The sequence below is a fragment of the Corvus hawaiiensis genome, chromosome 8 (assembly GCF_020740725.1).
Source record: "Corvus hawaiiensis isolate bCorHaw1 chromosome 8, bCorHaw1.pri.cur, whole genome shotgun sequence".
Taxonomy (NCBI): Eukaryota; Metazoa; Chordata; class Aves; order Passeriformes; family Corvidae; genus Corvus; species Corvus hawaiiensis.
The window spans coordinates 31,359,130-31,382,102 of record NC_063220.1 but is presented as its reverse complement, the minus strand read 5'-3'; the positions used below and the strand labels follow the sequence as shown (position 1 = coordinate 31,382,102).

The 22,973-nt window shown below is 42.8% G+C and overlaps 1 long non-coding RNA gene across 14 annotated transcripts in view; it reads left to right on the top strand.

The window, feature by feature from the left end:
- LOC125329492 overlaps nt 1-22,973 on the top strand; it is a 144,416-nt gene that overhangs the window by 29,898 nt on the left and 91,545 nt on the right. For 13 of the 14 annotated variants that reach the window (XR_007205169.1, XR_007205167.1, XR_007205163.1 and 10 more), the window contains one exon: nt 5,082-5,209. The exons of the other annotated variant lie outside the window; for it this stretch is intronic. This is a non-coding gene — a long non-coding RNA (uncharacterized LOC125329492). The remainder of the gene's footprint in view (nt 1-5,081; nt 5,210-22,973) is intronic. 14 annotated transcript variants of the gene reach the window in all.

Below are 22,973 nucleotides of genomic sequence, written 5' to 3'. Positions count from 1 at the left end.
AGCAAGTCATGATGACTGATCTATTTCTACAGTTGCTAATTATATTATGTTAAAAAATACTTGGTGTTCAAGTGACTTTTATGCAAAAATTCTGTGAGATTGAAATTTAAGGAGGACTCTCTGGGAAGGTATTACTGAAGTTTTTACTTTGCTTTGAGTCAGTTTGATGCATTTCAAAACAGTTTGTTGAGCTGGGTTGCTGTGTGTTACTTAATATTGAGTCTGAGCCATTTGTGTGAAATGCTGTGGTATTTTTGGGACAGGAAGCATTGTATCCTGATTATTTCTTACAGCCACTCCCACCTCTGCATTATTTAACCAAGGGTGTGTTGCAGTCTCTCCTCTTACCTACTGTAGTACTGGATCATGGGAGAAAGCTTGGACAGAGAGGCTCACTTTAAACAGATGAGACAAACTGATGTCAAACTGGGTCAGACCAAAATATTTTGCTTTGGTTCAGCTCATTGAAATTAAGTGTTTCAATTCAGGAATACCGAACCACTTCATTTTAAAATCAAAAGTGTGGAAATAACATATTTGGCACTTGCTAATGTCATACATTGAAGGCAGGGGTATGAATTTCTCTTAGATGATGAAGAAGTAGGGCTCCATCACAGTGCGCCCTACACCAGCCTAGTGAGAAAAGGACTTTATGCTCAGTTTGAAAGAGGTCAGTGCAAAGGTTTAAAAGAGTGAATATCACAGCAGCACCTTTGGAAGGTTAAGAAGGCAACATCAGTACAAATATGGCAAAAGGACCTGGCATTGTAGCATAGAGTCAAATATTTCATTAAAGCGTTAGAAATTTGCTGGGATCAGTCGCAGGACTGGAGCATTCATACAGCTCATTTGTAAGGACAGGCTTGGAGAAATGGAGAAGCATTATCCATGCCTGTCCTGAAACTGTGGAATACTGAAGGACAGACTTGTCTGGGTGAAGTTAGAGCAGAGCCTCTTTGACAGGTGGGTGTAATTTAAGCCACCTGCCTGGGACGAGTGGAAAGATGTTTTTGAGCAACTCTTGGAAGCACCTATTGGTGGCAAGGGACACTTTACATGGATATTGCTTGGAAAGGCAATATGGCAAAACCCCCTTAATGTGTCATCATGGTAGGATATGTTGAGGCAACTCTGTTTCACAAGGTAGAAGTTATTAGGGAGATATTTTAACTGAGTTTTACCGAGGAAGATTTAATTGTCCACAGACTGGTTTAGGTTGAAGGGACCTTTAAAGGCCATCTAGTCCAAGACCTCTGCAGTGAGCAGGGACATCTGCAATTAAGTCAGGTTGCTCAGAGCCCAGTTCAGCCTGACCTTGAATGTTTCTAGGGATGGAGCATCCACCATCTCTCTGGGCAACCTGTATCATTGTTTCACCACCTTTGTTGTAAAAAATTACTTCCTTACATCTAGTCTGACTTCTTTTAATTTAAAAACAGTACTTCTTGTCCTATCCTACAGGCCTTGCTAAAAGGTTTGTCCCTATCTTTTTTACAAGTCCCCTGTAAGTATTCTAAAGAAGGAAGTGTTAATGAAGTTGGAAATATGAATCTGCTAAAGAAAGAGATTTGGATTCCTGGACAGATAGTGAGACAGATTTGTCAGACAGTTTGTATGGACCTAAATTGTAAAATGATTTAAAAACATAATTTCCAAGAGTAATTAATGTTTAACTAATGTAATTTCTCAGTTGATAGGGCAACTAGTATGCAGTAGATACCCTACAGATATTCTCATCTTGGTATACCTCTTGATCTTAGCTTTCAACATCTTTCCTTCATTATATTCTCTGACTCTGCTACCAGTCAAAATCTGGGTGATAAAACTGGGTAATTTGACCCAGTCAAAGTTGCCTGGTTGGACAAATATGAGGTGATAAAGTGAAGAAACACAACTCAAGTGTTAGGAAAATATTCTCTAATTGCATGAGTAGTAAAATCATGGCACATGATTACTTAGGGAGAAAGTGGAATATTCTTGTCTGAATTTTTGCAAGAAAAAGTGTCATGAATGCTTTTCAGAGATGGTCTGAGTTCTTTATTCTGTTTTGGAGCAAGGAAAGAGATTAAATAATCCCTCCAGATCGCTTCTAGGCATGGATTTTTAAGATTCTATTAAGTGGGCACTTTGGAGTCTTTTCAGATCACTGCTTCTCAGGTGGGGTCAGGACAAGGACAGACATTGTACTGTGGAAATTTTCCTTATGGCAGGTGTTCATACAAGAACAAGTTTTGGGTTTTATTGAAAAGAATTGTTCTTTACCTGCTCTGCAGAACTTCAGACAAGAATGCCCAACTTCTCAGGCTGAAATACTGTACATCAGACCAGTATAAGCATTCCTGGAAGCTACAACAGGTTATATGAAAATGTTAAAATGTTTTTGCATGAACCTAATTTTTATTGAAGAGTTGTGCTCCACTGATGAGGAACAAAGGAAGGGCATGTGATAAAAATGTGCAGCGTAAACAGCTCAGATTGCTCCTAGCAATTGCATGGTTTTAATTGGGGAACAGATCATGAACTGTATTTGTAAAGATTATTCAGCAGTTTCAAAAACCACAAATATTTAAGAAAACTGTGCCTTTCTGGAGGCACCTGGCAAACAGATAAAGAACCGAAGTTCCTTAATAGATGAGTCATTGCTTCTATGTCCTTGCCTGAGATACCCACATAAAATTCTCGCTGGCTTCAGCAGGTGGTGTGGTCAGACTGAAGGAGAGTGTGGTCTCTTGGCCAGGTTCTGGCCTGACTTCAGTCTCACACTGATTTGTTGGTGATTTTAAGCAAACAGAGAGGAAAGAGTGCCTCAGCTGAAAAGGTTCATTAGCACTCCTCTTTCTCCCCTTCCTCTTCTCATCCCATCCCTCTCATTGCTTCTTCTGCTCCTCATAAGGCCAGGGACTTGCTATCCTTTTTACTGGGTGGTGACCACATGGCCAATCTCTCTGCAAAGCCCTGACTTGCTGGTGATGGCCGCGTAACTTCTTGGCCATCGCAGGTTTCTTCCAGACTACCTTGTCCTTGCTTACACGGATGATTGTTGCTCATGAAGCAGGGCCTGATTTGCAAATTAAAAACTTTCAATAATTCTCTGTATTTTATATTGAATTACGGAAGTACTGATCTAATTGACTGCATGGATTTGCAACCAGCAGCTCAGCAGCTGCTTCATGAACCATCCTTGCAGGAGGGGAACATCAGAAAGATGGGTGAGTTGGATGCTGAGGAGTGGGAATTGGTCTAGTCATCCCAAGAGAAATCCTCCCCATTTGTGAGTCAAAGCCTGCTGTCTCTTGCCTGAGATGAAGGGAATCTCCCAAGGGCAGCTAATCTTGCACTATCTCATCACTTGAGATCAAACATCATGATATTGGGTCAATAGATACTTCTAAAAGTGCATGCAAACCTCATTCAAATTCCCATATAGCTCTAGCCAAAACACAAGCCAAATCATGATCCAAATAACCTCCTCCTCAGCCCACCTTCATTGCCATTCTGTTTCAGTGGCAAATGCAGCATAGAAGAGATGCCTGAATGCTTAATTCAGAAATTTACTGTTTAAGGCATTACTTGTATGAACACCAGCGTAACACATAGAATACCAATGCCCTAAATTTAGTAGTTTAGTCTGAGTCATTTTCACTATGTGGGAGGGCTGTGAAGACACTCCACAGAGTGGAGAAACTTGCTGGTGGTGTCTGTCCAATGAGATTATTTTTTTTAAAAGTCAGAACACGGCAGAACTACAGATATGTTTGTGAGTAAAATGCAGTTTAGTTGCAGACTCCAGCACAGAAGAGGGGCGGTGTTGCTCTCCACCCACTTCAAAAGCTGAAGTCAGGTTTGACTGATATATATCTCTGACACTGAAATAGGTACAGAGTTTTTCATGACAGCAACACACGGACAGAGGTAAACACTCTGGCTGCGTGATTTGGAGAGACATGGTGTGGTGTAATCCCCAGATTTGTCTGTGCAATTACTTCTTATTTTCAGATCTCTTAGCAATAGCAGCTGAGTTGCTACAATCCTACATGTTACCAACCAGCCGGCAAAAGTTATCCCTGGGTTCATTCACTGAGGGGTGAAATGTTGTCCCACTGAAGACCAGGTGACTTCTGCCACATAAGTCATCCAGCAGGGCTAGAGATACACATACACTCTTTGAAATAGATGTGGCCACGAGTCATTAGGTATGGATGGAGGCAATTAGACTTGGTATTCTGAACTGGTAACACCTTCTTGTCAGCCTGGGTTTTATTCTTGCTCCATTAGCCTTTCTGCATGAATGCAGCTGATTCGAAGTTGTAACGAATTTAGCAATTCCATTTTGGAGATTCTTCCTGGGACCCATGGAATGAAACCGCTTGTCTCCTCAAATGAAAACCTGAATTTGGTACCTTATTTTAGTCAGAATTGATCATGTTTTTATTCTGAATAAAAGTTAGTTCTAGCTCAACCCCTGCTCTTTGTGTTGAGAGATGAAGCAAGCAGAGATGAAGGATGTTTCCATGCACTGTATCCTGTCTGATATCAGCCATGGCAGATATGTAAACGTACTTAGTCTTGACCCTATACCCTGATTCTCATGAGTGGTGCCACAGAGGTCAGGGCTCTTCTCACACAGACTGGAGGATCGGTTGTGACATGTTCAATGCCAACGAGGTGAACTCTTCCTAGAGAAACTCCAGTAAAATCAAAAGCTCGTTAATAAGAAAAGTAGCTAGCCGCTATCCTAAACAAAGCAAAATGCCAAACAAAACCCTTTTCTGCTATTTGTTCCCATGCCAGCATTTAGCTGCCAGGAAAGACCAGTCTTATAAACATGAAATTATATCCATGGCAACATGCAAGCAATGTTTAACTTTGCAGCATGTTAAAAGGTACATTAAAAAAAATTTTGTATTTTACTGTTGAGAATAGCAATTATGACTTTTAAGTCAGCTATTTTAAATCAGCCTGAGAACTGTTGAGTGCTGAGGGTAAGGGCCAGAGGCACAGCTCGTTCGTCAGAGCACTTGTTGCTAGACATTCCCAGAAGGTATTATTGCTTAAATACAGCTTGTGTTTTCTTTACCCAGATTCCTTTAGCAAGGAAGATATGACAGGTTGTGATATTGGACTGCAGTGAAGTTCCACCTGTGCTATTCTACCCTTCACGAGTGAGCAGTGCTGGGCCATGCAGCTGGCAAGCTCATGCCCTTTTGGGGTAAGTACTGGATTCAAGGAGCCTACTTTGTGGTATGGCATCCTGGGATTATAAGCACCCTACTCAGGTGCTGTTTAGTGACTCCTGCATCGTGCTAGAAAGCAGACATTGCTCACAGAGTGGGAGAGCAGCTGAAGTAGGGAGTAGACTGAATTAGTGTCTGGGCTCGAAAATGTATTGGGAAAAGTAACAGAAAGATCCCAACTTGGAGCAAAAGCTGAAGCTGAAAACTGCAGATGGTTTTCTTGTCTGTACGATAATGTCAAACCCAAAAAAAGGGAGTTTTCACACTCTGTTGTCTGTTTAGCGCAAAGTGAAAATTATGTACTAGAAAATGGAGCCCCGTGTCTGGAGAAAGCAGCTCTGACTGTGCCTATACAATACCGTGCAGGGCTCTGTGGAAGTCGGGCTTGACTGCTTTTGCAGAGGTCTCTGAAGCCATGTTTGTTGTGGAGGGAAGGGAGGGAAAAAGAGCAATGGGATGTGTCCTCATGAGTTTTTGTCTATTAGCTCCTGCATGATAATGCCTTTCAGAGTGAATTGTGCTAGGAATCACTTCTAAAAACCAGAAGTTTCATCTCTAAGGGCAGCAGAACAGCCTGTGCTGGTTGTGAGGGCAGTGCCAGAGGTCACAGTGGCTACAGCTGGATTTCACAAGGCACGGTGGAAAAGAACAGGATGTCCTGGTAGCTACTGTTATGCATGTCTTGAAGCAAAAGGGCTGGTAGATGCAGTAACCTGAGTGTCTGGCTCTGAAAAGACAGCATCATCTTGGAAGAACACACATGTATTTGCTGTCTTCCATAGCTGTTTGTCATGGTTCTGGTTTCTCTCTTCTCTCTTTTAGCTGCACAGAAGTGAGGCAAAGATGACACAAGGTGCACTTCATATAGAAATTTAACAACACATGTATTAGCATGTACATTTCTTTACAGAAAAAAGGAGATGATGTGTCAGTACAACCTGTCCCCTCACTTTTTAGGAGAGCCTCAGACCTGTCTCTAGCCGGATGAGGGGGAGTGGACTGTGCTGTACCTTTTCCACTTTTGTAAAGTGGACACAGACAGTATGGTCCAGCAGGATGATTGATTTGACACTGTGCCTCAGTTATTGGAGGTGCTGTGTTCAGTCTGGGGAGAAGTGTCTGAGATGCCTTGCTACTAAGTTGTCTGCATGCTGGTGTGAGGGGAGAGAGATGAAGTGCCAGGCAGTACCAGAATAGCATCCTGGGGGCCTGAATCCACAGTAACTCTTTATGTGGGACTTCAGTGAGACTCACCTGTTCCGTAGTCTTTCGAAATACTTTATCTTCAAGTGCCTAAAATGAGAGCCTAGGAGCCTGAAATACCTAATTTTGAGAAGAAAATTACTTTTGTTTGTGGGAAGTTTCCTGAAAAGTCTTCAGGAGTTACTCTGTAGTGAACTTTGGATTCTGCCTTGGGTGGTGGTGTCCCTTGTGGAATATGCATAGCTCAGTCTGTAGAGTTGTCAATACAAGGCATATTGCTATATCAGCCCTGTGGGTGCTTTGGCCTTTGCTCTGGATCTTATCTCTAGTCATGCAACTCTTCTTTTGCAGGATGATAGTATCTTTAAACCTGTCTGCTGGGTTCTTCTGCTTTCATGCTGAAGAGTGTGTGGGAGAAGGTGGCCAGGAGTGTAGTGTTGGAACGACCTTTTACTGATGGAGGCACAGTGGTGGTGTGTGCTGCCAACACACTCTGGCAGTGGATTCATCTATTTCAGCAAAGCTGTGCCTTCTACTGTTCTACTGCTCAGTCTTGTGGGAGCAGGATAGAAATGGTACTTGCAGAAGGCTGGATTGGAGGGCAGTGAGGTGTGTGACAGCTGTGCAGGTGGACACCTCAAGACGGAGTGCTGTGTGAGCCATGGGTTTTACCCGTCATTCTAGAATACATAGCCACACCTGCTAAAGTCTGTGCCTGTTTATCTGGGATGTCTTCTGCTTCTGTCAGTTCTTCTTGGGGAAACCTCCTTTAACTGGTCCTTAAGCACTGGCTGGAACTGTGGCACCCATTGGGACACACAGGGACTCAGAGACCCCATTAACTCGAGGACATTCCCCTAATCTTAGCAGACCTCCAACACCTGAATCCTGACCTCAGACCAAATGCCTCTGTCAAGTATCTTTGAGGGGAATTTGATAGAATTTTCCTCATTTCATCATTAAGTGCTCACTGGTGGTCTCTTCTTTTGAAGAGAAGACAGGACCCACTGAGAGGCTATTTTTCCATGAGGGTAACTCAGCATACTGGTGACAGCCATGGTGGGTGTCTACTGAACCAAGAGTGTCAAAGCCAACATCTAAAATGACCTTTAGGCTGTTTACTCAAAGCAGTAATAGACTCGCCCCCGACTTCCTGATAAGGCCATCACTTATCAAGAAATAAGAAGAGCAAGTGGCTAGATATGGAAATCACTGTGGGAGTGCCTAATTGCAAACATACAGCATTGTACAGAAGTAATGCTGTACACCAGTAAGCTTTGCCTCTTCTGTGGAATATGTATGTAGAAACCACAAGAATTACCAGGTGTTGGAAAAAAGTACGTTCCAGCACACATAGAAAACCTTTTCTTGGAGAAACAGGTGTGTATAATTTAACTCAAGCATTTCTTCATGCTCTATGATTCTGTTTCCTGGATATGGAGTGAAGCATCAGAAATCAATGATTTTCATCTCACTTAAATGAAACTTTTTAGAAGAGGAGTCTAAAGTAAGCCAAGAGATTAAGTAGACACTAAAAATTCAGTAACCTTTTAATTTAATAGCCAGATATGTAGAAAGCTAAGTACCAAATAGAAGCCAATGAGTCTGCTTTCCACTCTAGTTTAAAAAATTATGTTCTTTCTTACAAAAAAGTTTCTACATAACCAAGACAAATGTATACTTTAATACATGCTTTAGAAAGTGCTTGGTATTTTAATGGATTTACCTCCTACTATTAAGGTATATTGTAGCATTTCACCATCTCAAACTAAACTTTGTTTTAGCTAATGCTCACCTGGTTGTTTTTTTCTTCTTATTAATTTTTATTATTTAAGTAATTTATATTAATTAATTTTTATTTGGGGTCAGAATAGCAGCACCATCTAATCCCACTTTTGTATTTGCTAGAGAATGTCTAGACTGGCTAGCATGAGGGTTTTCATCCTGGAAGGTTTTAGTAAGATCCTTCTCCACTTGGTATATACGTCACAAAAGTACTGAAACTGAAAGTTTCAGATGCGATACAACACCTAGTAATAAACTGTTTCAACTTTTTTTTTGAGGGGAAAGAAATACCATCTTTTGGCAGTGTTTCCTCTCAAACCTCAGAGACTTGCTGATCTACTGTGTAGATCTGAGCTGTGGTTGCAAAGTATCAAAACAGAACTAAGGATTTTTATATCTACTCTTCCCACCCAGCACTCACAGCTCCTTCCCCCTTCCCTGTCTGTCGGGTAGTTTCTGAAGGCGTTGAGGAGACAGGAAGGGAAGGGACACAGAACTGACCATCAGACAGATAAATGGACAACAGTGCCAACAACTGAGCCTCATTTCTTTAGGAATACAGCCTGAAAATACCTTGGTGATTAAAATGGATTGTGAATATTGCAGGTTTTTTGAGAGGAGGGGAAAAAAGCAAGGTAGAAGCAACTGGTTTCGAGGTCAGATTAAGGAACTTGCGAGTATTTGGGGCAAATGGTCTCTTCTCTTCCTTAAACTCTGAGCTTTTCTTAATGTGAATGATGGTTTTCTGTTTTCTTGGGCTCTTGTGATACATCATGGGAACATTTGGCAATGATGCATGTTGGACTTGGAGTCCAGTTGCAGCTAATGGGCCATGAAGGATAATGACAACCAAACCGGAACTCCAGTTAAGTCACTGGGATGTTCAATTTCTTATCAAATTTTGGAGTTTTCTTTGCAATTTTCTATGCAAAGCAGGCACTTGGAGTGGAAAAGGTCATTTTGATAAAAATCCAACTTTTCACTAAAATCAGTTCTCTTCAGCACCCTGTCCCAAAATCTGTTATGTTCACAGCGTTCCAGAACAGCCTTGCCATCTGTCAGAAGCATTTTTAGGTAACAAATTATTCAACCTAACTGTGCCCTGTCTTTACCACACCAGTTGTGTTGTCTTTGAACTTCCTTGGGATAGATAAGCCTGAGGCTCACCAAAGCCGGCAGGAATCTCCAGACACTGAAGGGGAACCTCTAGAGCCAGGAAATAGAAATGTCCTGAGGACATGGGTGTTTCTGAAGCACCAGCCATCTCCTGAGTAGGGGTGTCTTTACCTACTACTGCAGAAAGCGTGTTCCAGCACGGAGGTAGTGCTGTTCCAGAAAGGAGCGTATGTCTTGCTCTCCCTTTAAAATGGATCCTCTTTTGCATATTGTGTATTCTGGTAGGAGGTGGGAGGTCACACTCAGACTCTTCCTGACAAGATCCAAATTCATATTATCCACCCCCAGTTACTGCCTAAAACATATGAAAAGTTCTCAGATAAAGGATTCTTCTCTTTCAGCCATGTGTCTTAATCACTAGGCTGAGGATTCAGCCCTCTTAGGATCAAAGTCTGAATTTTTGTTGCAAGATTTCAGCAGGTTTAGAGGGGAGTCCCCCTATCCAGAACCCTGTGGTTAAGGCATTTCTTGAGGTGAGAGACAAGGGTTTGAACTGATGACTACATCTCTCATGCTTCTTTTCAAGAGCGTGCTAATTACTAGACTGTGATATGAGAAGCAGATGGTGTTGCCACTATGAAATTGGTTACTCGGCCTGGATTTCACAAGCAAGTGGCCCCAGCCAAGTTTGAAGCCCTAGCAGTGCTGGGTCAGTGTGCTCATGGCTGTGCTGCCTCCAGTGTGGGCTCTCTGGGCTTGGCTCTCAGGCTGGAAGGGAGTTCTGTCAGCTCTCCGAGGCTGGGGAATATCCGGGACGGGCGAGGTGACATGGGAAGCAGTTACAGGGCACAGATGGCTCTATTAGGGGGCAGAGGAGAAGTCTTCTCTAGCCACAGTTAGGGAATTAACTTTCTCCAAATGCTGAGTGGTACATGCAATGTGTCACTATGAGAGCTGTTGAATATTTTGTCATGAGACCACTAATGAACTTGATAGCCACCACATTCACCAGTTGGTGGAACAGATTTACCCATCATTTCTGAATTTAAGTGAATGGGACTTCACTTGTGGTTAAAGTTTTGGGGTGGGTTTTTTTTTTGTTTGGTCTTTTTTTGGTTTGTTTTTTTTAAATACACTTCAGTCTCTTGCTGGACTGGAACTTTTAACAGTGTTATTTTGTCTCCTCAAGTCTCCTTCAAGATAAGGTTTTCTTGTATTCTGAAATGATGTGGCAGAAGGCAAAAAATAATCTTGTGACTCATTAGGAAATAAACAGAGGCATAATTGCCATCTGTGTTGCAGTCCATTTAATCTTTTCTCTCTCCAGTCATGGAAAAAAGTTCATAAAAAAAAAGTTGAGGTCTGGTTTTGTGATATTTTTGAGAGAAGCTAGCTTAAAAAAAATTACAGAAAAGAAAGGGGAAAAAAGCGCCCCAATACGGGCTCTATACATTATCTTAGACAAAATGGATTAAATTTCTGACACCCTACTCATCAAATTCTGACCTTGATTTGACCCCATTGGCTTTTTACTGTTTGATGTTCTCAAACGATTTGGTGCCACTTTTCCTTAGTAGTGCAGTTAATTTTGAGTGTTAGATAGAGATCAATAGTCATAGCTTGAAATTGGCACCTTTGGACGAAAAATATGTTGTGTGGCAGTAACATAGATTTGATAGTACTTCAGTTAAGAAAATGGTGTACTCTTTCATTATTGTTTTCAATGACAGTATCCAGAGTGTTACTTCATTCTCCTAGCAAGCTTCTGACAGTCTCTTGTAATATCTTATCTATCAAAGAGTTTTCATTCCTCTCCTTTCATGCTTGGCTTCTGGAGTGGAACTTTATTTAAAAGGTCTCTGAAATTAGAAAGAATGACCATGGCACTTCTGCTATCAAGCTGCTCAGTAAGAGCTAAACCCCCTTGCTTCTGGACTTGTGTCTGGCCTCCTGCTTGCCCACATTGCAATCTCATTTACTGTGCTGGCTGTATGGGGGAAGCTTGGCTGTCCGGAGGAAGTTGGATAAGATTTAATCTTCTCTCAGGTAGGTGGGTTCTGCATACTGCCTTCCCCACCTTTGTACACGTGAAAGTTCCCTGTGCCTTGCTTCCAGCCCATTGCTGCAGTGAGCGGTGGGCCTCCACGGGGTGTTTATTCCTCAACTGCTGCTTGGAGTAGCTGCGTTTGGAGTATTCAGCTGCTCTGGACTGCTGGGATGGGGCTCAGGCAGTCTCTAGGGCACAGGATTTTCCAGGACTGTGCTCCTTTCTGTGGGGTCCGACCCCGGAGCACTTAGTACTGTGGAGGTGTAATGAAGCTCTTCTTCAGGCTTCCACCAATGCGGGTGCTGAACATTTTGGGGAGTTTTCAGCGTGCCACTAAAATCTGGCCTCTGGTGCATGTCCTTCTTCGAGTGTAACTTTGGATATCCTGACTAGTGTAATCCAAATTTGACAGGTGGTTGAAAATATCTTTTTGACCAAATTCAATTAAATTATATATGTGGGGGAGGGGAAGAAAACACAGATGTGCTGAGGAGAGGCTGTAGAAAGAGGCACTTGGGAGAGAGATATCATGCCAGTCTCAGGTACAGGGAAATGTCAGCCATGGCTTGTGCCTTCTTCATACCAAGGAAGAGTCCAGCCTTTGGACACAGATGAATAAGGAACCTGGCTGCAGCGTTCTTCTGCTCCTGGAATTATTTGATTAATTTTGACATATTTCCTAGGAAAATTGTGAGCACTTCTGTTCTAACAACTATGTGAAAAGCATTCCCATCAGTCCCCCCAAATCTTGATGAAGTAATTTGTCAGGTGCATTCTGAAGAGCTTTTTTAAATGCCAAGCACTAACAATTTCAGATCAGCAAAGTCCTTAGTTTCTTCTAGGCTTCCTATTTGAGAACCAAGTGCCCAAGCAGTTTTATACAAATCATTTTTACTACTTGGAAGCCGAGATGCCCAGTTTAAAATCATCTCAATTCCTATTGACTGTTCTCGCAGTCCAGATACCTAACCTCGTTGGGGAAGAGAGTGCATAACATGCAGAACAATGGTTTGGATGGTATGCAGGATCTTTGGGTGGTGTAAATAACTGATAATCCAAGAAATTCAGCATGTCACTGTCCATTTACAGTTGCTGAAGATCTACTCCATGCTACTAGCAATAATGTCTGTTTGGATCAAAAGAACATAGCGAGGCTTCCAAAAGGCAGGATTGTCTTACTTTGTTAAGAAACCTGTGGTATGTCATTATCAGCCTTTCCTAGCCAGCATTCAGAAGTTACATGGAGTCTGAATGCAGATGCAGGCTGCAGGGAAAATGGAAGGGCAACCGAGGCCTGTTTCCATAGGATTCCTGCATCTTGAGTAGGCACCTCAACAGAGATGGCTCTGAATGGAAGCAGTTGTGGCAGGTGCACCACGATGCTTCTCATGAAGAAGTGAGAACTTCTGTCCCAGGGAGAGGCCTCTGAAAGTGGTTATATTTTCCTTTCTGTTTTCTTTAGAATTCAGTCTCTGTAAAGTGTGTGTAGATAAAATGTGGACGTAATATTTCTCCATGACCTTCTGGCTGTTTAGCAGAGGAGCAATGGCAGAGTGATGGATAAAGACTGCTGAGAAGGGGTATTGTACACACCCATGACTCATGCTCTTTACCTGGCAGCATCTCTGGGGCCTGTGGATGTGAAAGTGAGTTAGACCTTGTACTAAGGTACACACTTCACACTTTTGTTCTCTGACTCAAGTCTGGAAATGCTTTGTGTACTGCCTTCCTGACATTTATCACATCCTGAAGGCAGTTGCATTTAGCATGCTTTCCAGTAGACCTATGTTCTTCCACCCATAAGCCCCAGCCTGCTGTCAGGAGGACTTGGATGTACCAAAGCAAGGCTCTCCTCCTGTGTGACCTGAGTTTAATTGCAGCTGTTTGAGAAGATTTTCCCTGATGAACACACAGCAAGTGTACTGAGATACTGACTTCTCAGATATGTGGCTGGGATTCAAACCTCATCTTGTAGAATGAAGCCCATGGGTGCGCATCTACACAAGGGCTGAAAACTTCAATTCCTTTCAAAGGTGTGTCTTTGTGACAGACTCCGTCTCTAATCAATAAGCTCATGAAAAATCACAAATTCCTCTCTTGGACACCAGACATCAGTGGTGCTGAGTACAGCAATTCCCATTAGCTTCAATAGCCACTGCAGGTGCTGGTATCCTGGTTACATCTGTGGGACTGGCCCCAGGCTTTACCTCTCAGGAGGCCCCACTGTCCAGCTGGCTTTGGGAATATGTGCTGTTCTCATTGGCTGGGATTTGTTACTAATAGAATGAAGTTACCACCCTACTTTAAGTCCTGTGTAAAGCCAGGAACACAGATTTAGTAAAAAAACCCGTTTAATAAAACTTGATCTTGACTACAATTTTCACCAGCCCCTGAAAGATTTTAGGTAGGTCAGCTTCTCACATATCTTCTGTGACTCATCTGCATCCCTGTGCAGGTGCTTTCCTTCCCAAGTTCAGTTTTAAACCTAACAGAAGGCTCAGCCTTGCCTCCCAACAGCCATTGAGTGTGTTTTGAAAAGCAGTGCCACTGTAGCTGCTCCTGCTCCTCTTGTTTATACTTTTCCTGACTGATATGTTTCAGTGCCAAAGTACATTATTTGTGAGTTTCTCTAGAGCAGCTCCAAAGCTGTGCCAGTGCATTTTCCTAGTTTATGCATCAGCTATTCAGAGAAGTGTGTAAAACTTGATTGACTGTACTTTTAGGGGATGTCATTGATTACTAAACCAACACATGCACTTACAGAGAAGACATGCTTAAAAATGTCTTGCTCAGTTAGGAGTGGAGCCCTTAATCTTCTCTGCATCCCACAGGAAGGCTGGATGCTCTGTGGGAACAGAAGCAAACTCCAGAGCACTGAAGAGGTGAATTGAAGAGAGTAATCACTGGAAGACTTCGCATATGAGATTTGATCACCTTGCTGAATTCTGGGGATTCTTAAGGGATGGGATCTGTGAGAAATCCCTGGCATGCTGCTAGTTACGTAAAATTGATATTAATAGTGAATTGTTTTTACAAGGGAAGCTGGCGTATTTTAAAAATATCAAATGATAATGCTAGTAGTTGGTAGTTGGTATACAGAATGTGCATTTGCAGCCTGGATTGCTAGGTTTGCTAGAAATTTTAGGTACGCCCTTACTACAGCTTTTAATGTAGGCAAAATACCCAGCAATATTCAAGTAAATTATTTGGAACAGGAATTGCAAAGTCAAAATAAATGGCTTATTTGCTTTATTACCAGGGACTACACATGTGCTACAACTGGGCTGGTCAATTAGAGCAAATGTAAAAACGCTGCCTTCAGATAACTCCACCTCTTGCACAGTGTCTTACTGTGATATCTTCTGTGTATACCCATGTTGGTGTGGCATGGTTGCACTCTCTGCTTGACTGTACAGAAGGGAGTGCCTGAGTATTTGGGGATCTGGAAAGAAGCATTTTTGTGGGCACACAACTGGTATGTGGGGCATGAGTAAGCACAGCTATGCAGCTTTACAGATTAAGAGCAGTATTCTGGGAAGTTCAATGGTGCCTGTGCTGTTTTGGCTCAGATGTTTTGGTCTATGGCTGAGTTTGTCTGAGTTGTGGTTATAGCTGTGTCGAACAATGTATTTCGATAACATCCTGGGGCTGATTGTAGCAATGGGATAAGAGAATGGGTTATGATAAGTGAGGGAAATACTGGGCTTTAGTGCTTTTAGGAGTAATAAAATGTCTGCTCTGAAATATGTTTAGCAATATATGCAGAAACAAATAATATGTGCGGTTGCTCAGTGTTTTTCCAAGCTTTTATTAGGTTGTTAAAGGTAAAATCTTGGCCATCTTGAAGACAGTGGAAAACTGCCTCTTTTGGATCAAGATTCCTCCCTTATGTCTGTGCCTACTGTCCTCAGTAAATCACCACAGCTAACCTAGGAAAGCAGAGAGCATCTGAGCTGTACTTTTGAAATGCAGTGCAGTGCCCCCAGGCAGTGCTCAGGGGCAGATGTTGTACCTGGGCACCCTCACGGCTTGTCTCCATGCTGAAGGTCTTCTGAGCAAAGAGGTGGGAAGAGCCAGCAGGAAACACAGCTGCGTGAAAACTAGGCTCTGAGATGGCAAACCAGGGACACAGCTGGGGAGAGACCCCGTTGGCCTGACCGCCTCTGATCGCATGGCAGTCTGTGTGTGCAAGGAATTTAGAAAGGATCACGAGTAAGTAAAGTTACATTGCATTAAATGCATCCCAGAAGAAAGCAACTTCTGCTCCAAAATCTTGACAAATAAACAAACCAACCAGAAAAAAACTCTGAATTGCCCAGAAGTCTTGCTTATAATAGGCATTACTATAAGGAAATTCTCCAAATGTAAGTGACAAATACTTGGAGCTGGAGTGTGTGAAATGGTGCCATACCTCATTTCTGAGCAATGCAAACCTGGACCAGTTTGACCATGGGCATGTCTCCTCTCGTGCATTAATTCTAGGTAGATAGATGATAGTGACTATTCCTACTTTAAATGCTGTTTTTCCTCTTTTGACCTCAGAACACTTTAAAAAGGTGGGATACTGCTTCAGGTCAATTGTGTGCTGAGAATTTCTATACCAAATTTTAGCCTAAAGAGCAGTTACAAAGCCCAGTTTATAAATCTCTCAGAGGTCTTAAAACAGTGCTAGTGATCTCAAATGATAGCCTCTTGGATATTATTACTGAAACTTTCTGGAAGTAGTGCAAACCAGGAGGGAACAATTAATCCTCCGAGTAACCCCATTTACTCTAGCAGTTTGGCCCTGAGGGAGTAGGAGCACTTGATGTCTGACAGCAGCCCCAAATGTCAGTATTTCTCCACTCGTTCATTTGCCTGCTTGCTGTGGTAGATTTCATGCCATTATAAGCTGTTTATGTACAGCCTGATCAAAGTACTTAATGACAGGGTTAATTTCTACGTATAATGAGGAAGTCAAGACAGGAGACAGGTACTGTGTAATCGAATTTTTCATTTTGGAATTTGTTTCTCTTCATGTATGGCTTAGCTTTGATTTTTATTACCATTAATGTCTGCATTTACTGTTCTTTCTAGTTTCTCAGATGAGCTAAACCTACAGCAGAAATAGCAGAGGCACTGAATTGTTCCAACAGCTTCCATGAAAGTATGAGGATAAAGTAAAAAGAGTCTACAACTTCTCTGCATCACCTCAAAGTGCAGTTTCATTTGGGGGATCAATAAAATTGCACTTCTTGAACAGTCTGCTTGAGACATCTAATCCTCTTTTTCTGACTCAATAGGCATAGGCACAGACATGGATGCTTAGGTATCTGTACACAGACAGAGAGACAAAGACTGTGCTAAAATCTGGAAATCTTATAGTTTATGAAGTGTGTGTCTTCAGCAAGACTTTGCAGACATAAATGAATCCCAAGAGCATCCCTTTGAAAGAGCTGATATTGAAAAGGAATGGTACTCCTTTATCAAAAGATGGAAATAGAGCGTTAGATCTGCATTTGCCCTGCTTATTTTGGTTTTCATTTTTAGATGCACTGAGTGCTGTGACTATTTCTGGACATTCAGAAATCTAGGGGTACAGAAGCGATGGAGGCCTTACAAAACATGTCTCTCTGAGGTAGTCAGTTTCAGGAATCAAGCTGGAAGTGGAGATGAAATTAAACCCTGCATCCACTGTTTTTTTCTAGCACTCTGTATATTTCAGAAAAATACAGGTTTAGAAGTTCATGCTAAATTCTGTGGACCACTGTTATACAAGTTTCCTTATGGCTGAGGTAGAAATCCTTCTTTGTGAGGAAAGTGTGCACCTCTATTAGCACCACTGTGCAAGCTGTAGTTTGCAAATGCGGTGGGAGGCTTTGCTCATGCTAATTTGGGCTCAGTCATGCACCTCTTTTCCTCTTTTACATGCAAATAGCAGCTGTGTCAGTCTCTGGGATGCCTGCTTGTTCCTTTAACGGAGAGATTCCAGTTCATACCTTCAGCCAGTGCATTTCTGCGTGGGCAGAGGTATAGCGCAGTGGTACAGTTGCTGACAAGGAAAGAGCTGTGATGGAGGTTGGAACAAGTTAGTGAAATAGAGAAGTCTTGAAAGAAGACACTGAGCTCTTCTGGTATGTTTTCATTTATTTAAGAAGAAAAAAGCTGTGGGGGTGGAGAAGAGAAGAGATCTACACAAAATGATAATCCATAATCCTGCCCCCATAAAAAGGGATCTCTTGACTGCCAGAGAGATCCATTTCTTTATTCTGACCCCAAAGGTTCAGGCAGCAGCCCTGAGGCTGGAGCACATCAGCTACCAGCCTGTGTAGCTGGGATGGCTGTGGGCTGGGTGCAGGTGCTTGGATTCCTCATCGTGGTGCCCTGGTGCTGAGGGAGCTGGGCTGGTGAGCTGTCTTGGTGGGATCTGCTGCAGGCTCCCTGTTCCAGAGGGTCCCTGGCCTTGCCAAGCTGCTGGCTGTCCTGTGCTCTGCTCTCCCAGGCTTTTCCAGGGTGGGGTGCAGCATGGCTGCCCTGCTGTGAAGAGAAGGGAGTTCATGGTACTTGCTTGGACCAGCAGGCAAATTGAGTACAAAGCATATTGATATGATGTTATTTCCTCCTCTGTCTTCAGCCTGCTCCTCTGCTTTATGGTTATGGCTACCTGAACCTAGCCACCACCTTCCTTTTCCTCTCCTGCTCTTGTCACAGAAGACAATGCAAAATTAATCAGGTGAAATCATTTTTATGACATCACTTCCGATGCTGTTGAATTTACTGAAGAATGTCGGTATCAGTACCATGCAGGCCATGGAATCTAAGTGTTGTACAAGGACCTGTTTAAAAGGGTATTTGATTTAAGGTGCAAGGATTTCCAGAAGTTCAGAGTACAAAGTTTTCTAAGAAGGTCAGCTCAAAGAAATAGGATATCCCTGTGAAGTTCTCAGTTAAATCTGTAGGCAGTTTGTTTTCAGATGGTGACAGCTCACCTTTCGGAAAGCCCTGGCCTGTGTTTGTTTTCTCCCCCAAAAAGACTGTCCTGATGTCAGTGTCACAGCAGGACTCAGTATATAGCCAGGACTCAACTTGCATTCGCTTCCATGTGTGTCCATGGACATCCTTGGGGGCTGTAACATGATAACTGTGAAATATCTGTGCCTCTGACCTGCTTTAAAATCTACTTGATCATATCCCCTCTGTGTGTGTGTGCAGGTGGAAGGGATGGGGTCAGGGATAGAAACATGTACATGCTTTAGTCATAGTAATGGCATCAAAGTGATGCCACATTTATGTAGGGAAGGCCCTTAAACCCCTTTCTAGCCTCTCCACTGATCCATGGGGAAACAAGGCTATGACCTGTAGAGTTTCCACTGACTTCAGGTTTGACAACACTACATTAAGTGGGTAATATGTTATGACACAATAGGATAAAATTCTGGCCCTAGTAATGACCGTGGATTTTGGTATTGCTTTTGGAAGTATTTTAGGATTTCAGCTGTAGAAATTAGTGGCAAATTCCATGATGAAATAGTATAGTTATTTCCCATCAAACAGGCTCTTCAGCAATATGGCTGTTCCAGAAAATGCTTTTCAAATGGAACATCTTGAGCTGTTGACCCCACAAAGTAATACATGCATACAATAGAATTACTTCCTGTCTATTTAAAACTCGTGTGTAACAGTGTGGGTGGGTCTGGTTATGCTGTTCTCCACCATAATGACAAGTTATCCAAAGCAATTTGTTGCCTGGCCTAAATTTTGCAAAAGTAACTGGTCTTTAAAACCTTTTGAGATAGGGTGATATTTGCACCTGACATGTCTACAAGTAACTTAGATCAGGTTATTGATTGGTCTTGTATACGTTGCTTTCCAGTGGGAGGATGAGATGGAGAGGCCAATCCATTACTGCCGCCATCTACCACTGGAAAGCAATAGCACTAATGATACAGGTTTTCAATAGCTGATTTATATTATCCTGCAGTCAACAAGAACTCATGATTTTGTCACTGTACTGTTTAAAGCAACACTCCCAAAGGCTGGCAGGCACCAAATCTGACCCACTATATCACAGCTGCTGTGTTACAAGCTGCAGAAAACTGAACAAAACCCTACCAGTCCTCCAGAGTATGGTCTGGACAAGCTCTTTGCTCACTGAGCGGCAGGGCCTGTGAGCCCCCAGTTCGTATGAGGCTCATTCGAGGGAGTGATTCCTGTTAAGATTTGCTTTAGCTGCTCCCTGGCATTGTGCCACCCAGGGGAGAGGATGGAGTTACAGTCCTTTCTCTGGGCAAATATTGCACTTAGAATCTCAGTGACCCACTGCTAGTTTGGTGGTGATTAATGAGAAATATGTGTTGGTGGCTATAAATGAGAGGCTCTTACCCTCTTCTTCCTTCTTGTGATACGAGTACTTTGGGCAGCACAGAACAAGTGTGTGCAGAATCCAGCATGGAGCAGAGCTCCTGAGGGAGAGAGCAGCAGCAGCTAGGAGCTGAGTTTGCTGGAGAAAGCTTTTGATGAACCATGTAAGAGCTGGCCTGGGCAGTCAGTGGGCACAGCCCCATTGTCTCTTTGGGTCGTGTTTGAACATGGCAACAGTCACATCAGCTCAGGGAGGCTGGGGTCTTGTTTTGGGAGGTGCTGGCAGTTCCCAGCAACACATGCATGAGGGAAAGGCTGTGTGGAGCAACGGGGCACTGAGATAGGGGAGTGGAGATGTTGTGTGGAGCTCTGCATGCTCAGATGGGCTGACCTGCAGGGACAAGCACTGTCTTTTTGGACTTGTACACACCCTGTTTTCACACAAACATTTCATGTAGATTTGTAAAATGCAATCGCTGCTGAGCATATTTTACACAGTCACAGTCTAGTGACTGAAGGATCCACTAATTAAGAAGCCTCTAATTAGGCTTTTAAATGATAAACTGTAATAGCTCTAGTGCAGCTGTTGTAAACTATAGAGTAAATTATATCCAGTTGAAAGAGGCTTTAATTACGTAATTATATAACATACTCTAAAGACTTTGAAAGATAAAAGAATTTTTAGTATCTGCAATTAAAGAAACCAAGAGAGTAACAATAGAGCTCTTAAACCAATGAAAGCAAGGAAATTCAAAGTTAATCTGAAAAGCTGTGCTGGTACTTTCTTTTATCCTCATGGTGTTCCAATTTTTGGAGGGTTGTTTTTGTTCTTTTTTGTTTTCATGATGGATGAGATAAAGAAGGATGGTCAACCAGGAGTTTATGTCCCCTGCTTTCATTTTTCTTGCTTTTATAGGTCCATGTACAGCATTAATGATACTCAGCAAACTTTCTGTGCCTTCATTTTGGCAGAAATCCGTAGCAGGAACGCCCTTATCAGCCAGCTTGTATCCTTGCATTCTGATTTACAGAATGGTTGGTTCTTACACATGCTTTTTTGAAGTCAACAGGACCTCAGAAGTTGGTCACATTTGACCCTTGGAGCCCATGTTTAGGCCACATCTATCCTGCGTGTTGTTGGTGCAGTGTTGGCAGCCATTCACCATGCTGGGCTTACCAAGTGAAGAAAAGGGTTGGATGTATCTGGAACAATTCAGCTATGTGGAGGTTGCACTCTGGGCTTCTTTTTTACAGGGCTTAGTCCTGCTGCACTGAAACGGAGGAGAGTTTAGCCCTTGCCCACACTGGGGCTGGGCCAGACTCCAGTCTGCCTTGCCTTTAGATACCAGCACAGTTCCCCTCACCCCAGCTCTGCCTGACGGTGCCTCCTTGGCAACCTCACCTGCTCTGTCTCGAAACTTGCATCTGCCCTCAGCCTCCCTTGCTTACCCAGCCCTGTCTGCTGCCTTTCCTTTGCCACCTTCAATCACAGCTGACACTGATGTGCTACAGGGAGCAAATGCCTCTTTACAGAGAAAAGGAAAGAAGTCTCTGATGTGCCATCCATTGCCTGGTGGCTCTGCTTCTCTGTTGCCAGTTCTTTTTGTTTCTTCAATTACTGCTCCTCAGGACAAGGGCTGTGCTTTTTGTGTCTGCGAGCTGCCACCACATAGAAGATACAGACAGTAGGCTGTGATGTGGAGAGAGCTCAGTTCCTATAGCTGTTCTTATGGACTGGCCTTCACAGCTGTAGGACCAAGCACCCCATGACAGCCAAACAAGTAGCGCTTTTTTGCTTATTCCAGCGACATTCAAGTATTTTCATCTGGAAATGCCACAGTGAGGGGAATAAGGAATACAGTTCTCATAGTTAATTTTTATGGCTGATTAATTAGCCCAAAGAGTATTAAATTGTGCTAATGTAGTTTGCCTCTCCGATGCTGTCTTTTGACTTCAATGGAACTAAATACATGCTTAAAGTTAACTACATGCCTAAGTGCTGTGGTGAATCGGGGCCTAGGGCATTAATTAGAACTTGGCTCAGATTTACTTTCAAGGCTTTTCCCCCCCTCTTTTTTTTTTTCTTTTTTTACTCTTCAGCGCTCAGCAGTTTAATTGGTATGCAGATGTTCCCCTTTATTGCTGGCAGAGGCCTCTGTCACTGTTCTGAAGGTACTCAGACTTCAAGGCTGGTACAGTGGGCAGGAAGAAACCCCCCCTGAGGGCTTTCAGGCTTTGTGGGAAATAATGATGTATGAGACAGGGATTCCTTTGGAACCTGAAGGGAACATGACAGACAGAATAATATGGGAGGAAAACATTGTCTTCACAATTGAGACTGATGGTCTCATCTTGTCTCCTTGTTATTGTTACCAACCAGGACTGAGATGAGCTTTCTTATGAAGAACTTCATTTTGTGGCAGGTTCTGTATGTTGGACACACTGCGCTCAGTGGTAGCTTTCCATCCAAAGTACAGATATTGACAGGCTCTGAGGAACCCTTTGAGGTGGTGGTTTAGCTTAAAACCTAAAATTCCTTCCAGCATTGAGATGCATTTTGTCAGGAATGACAGTTGCAATTTGATAATCTTTTACCACTTTGCCTGCCTATCTGAAGCCACTAGCTGGAGGGGAGAAACCCAGGGTTGTTGGGCACAGGAGTGTCAGCTTTATGAATCAGCTTTTCTCACAGTTTATTAATTTCACTTTCCAGTTTTCAAGAGACAATTGATTTGTACGGTTCTGTGTAGGATGGAGCAAAGCTGGAACTAAAGCAGGAGTGCAAGTTGACAGCAATGCAATAGCTCTAATTGACAGATACCAAAGGCACTATTTAAACCAGCATCTCCTCTGATGTTTAGGTTAAAAATGACCCTCAATTTGTCCTCAGGTTGCCATGTCCAAAAAGAAGTGTTTTTATGTATACTCATTTCAAATGGATTGGCCAAAATATCAAGTGCTCGTTTTCTATACTTGTATTTTCAAGTTAGATGATTCAAACTCCTGTTGTGCAAGGTACTGGAAGATGGCTGTTTCTTAACTCCTCCAGAGTAAAAGCTGTCTTTCAGGGGATGATTTGCACATGTGAGATTTATGTTAGTATTTTTTGGCACCCACAGTTTGCATTCCAGCTAATGGGAGGCAGAAGGACTAATACACATGCTGTATGTTGTGGGTGCAAAATCGCAAATAGAAATTACACCAGTGTGGGAAGGGCTACGAAAACGTACCTTCTTGGATGTGAGCAG